Genomic DNA, 1,962 nt, shown 5'->3' on the forward strand with positions numbered 1-1,962 from the left:
TTGAGTAGTATGTTGAATAGCAGTGGTTAGAGAAGGAAGTCATCCTTGCCTTGTACAAGATCTTAGGTGGACAGCATCCAATCCTTCATCATTTAATATGACGTTCACTATAGATTTTTTGTAGATGTTCTTTATCAAGTTGAAGAAGTTTTCATCTATTACTTGTAACCTAAAAGGGTTTTTTTTAACATTAAATAACTTTATTTAAAGATTCTATAAAACAAGTTACTTTTAACCAACATTCAGGCTAATACAAAGATCTCAATGGCTAGACATGCAGATTGTTTAACAGGAATGAACTTGTTCTAGCATGTATGGGCTCCATGCATCTTGCTAGATTGTTACATTTCTTCCCATATGAAAACTTTCCCTATCACCTACAATACTTTTTCACATTAAGTCTCCTTTTACACCTCATTATGGTACATACACCAAAAACACCTGATTACACTGACAGATGTCTTCTTTGGTGCCAAATTTTGAGAAACTTCTGCAATTAAATACTATGAAGAGCTTATCTTCTTAACAGTTCTACTGTAGTCCTTTTACAGCAAGGCACCAAATCTCAAGAACTACTCATACATGATGGAACTTGAGTTACTACCCTACCCATTTCTTTGTCTATAAAATGAGAGAATAGAATCTACCAAATGTGTGAGAATTAAATGACAAGATAAACATAAGGCATCTGCTGCACTGCCCTGTGCTGTAATTCCTGTGGCAGTGCATGGACACATGGTTGCTACAGGTTAGTGCTAAAAAATATATACACATTTTAAGAAAGGAAAAACTGCATTAAAATTGTAATAATATGGCTCGGGGCCCATAGCATAGTGGTAACGGCACCAGCCACATATACTGAAGCTGGCGGGTTTGAACCCAGCTTGGGCCAGCTAAACAACAATGACAACTGCAACCAAAACATAGCAAAGTGTCGTGGTGGGTGCCTACAGTGCCAGCTACTTGGGAGGCTGAGGCAGGAGAATAGCTTAAGCCCAAGACTTAGAGGTTGCTGTGAGCTGTGATGCCATGGCACTCTATCAGGGGTGACATAATGAGACTCTGTCTCAAAAATAAATAAATAAATGAGGTGAATAAAATTGTGATAATATATACAGACAACAAAAGATGAAGACAAGTCATGTTTGACTTCTGCAGTTACAAGTAGTGCTCAAAGTGTCCAGACACTTCTGATTATGGCAAACTACTGCTTGAGCAATATTGACCAAACTTGTGTTGCTGTGCATGCTGTTTTAATTTCTTCCTGAAGTTCTCCCAGTGTAGCAGCACACCACATCTTATAAGGCCCCACATAGGTAGAAGTTCCAAGGGGCTTTTAAGGCAGGATAATGTGGAGGAAACTCAACTACACTTCTTGGTCCTATCCAGTATCTTGGCAAATTCTCATGGAGGTAAGCTCTCGCATCTTGGTGGAAGTATGATGGGATCCATCTTATTGGAAGTAAAATGAATCCTTCCCCAAAAGTGCATGCATTACAGGTAAAATGGTGCTTGTAGCATGTGTAGATACACTTGAGCAGTAACAGGACCTTCAAAACATAATGGTCCAATCAGTGCCCTTAGTAACAGTCCACACCAGATGCTGGGGCCTGGTAAATCAATTTCTTTTTCCTCATACAGATTTTCTGGAGCCTGATACAGGCTATTTTGTCAGTTCACTGTTCCTTTTGGTTTAAACTGTGCTTCATCAGAGCAAATCATCTTCCCCACAAACTCATTTACTGTACCATGTTTTGGAACCACTCATAATACCACACCCTTAAATCAGGGGCATCTTCATTCAGTGCATGTAATAATCTTGGGATGAGAACTTTCCAGTTTGCTGTTTTAAGAATGCATTGTATGGCTTGGCGCCTGTGGCTCAACCGGCTAAGGCGCCAGCCACATACACCTAAGGTGGCGGGTTAGAATCCCCAGCCCGGGCCCGCCAAACAACAATGA

This window comes from Otolemur garnettii, unplaced genomic scaffold (genome assembly GCF_000181295.1).
Source record: "Otolemur garnettii isolate 467f Iridium unplaced genomic scaffold, OtoGar3 scaffold00146, whole genome shotgun sequence".
Classification (NCBI taxonomy): domain Eukaryota; kingdom Metazoa; phylum Chordata; class Mammalia; order Primates; family Galagidae; genus Otolemur; species Otolemur garnettii.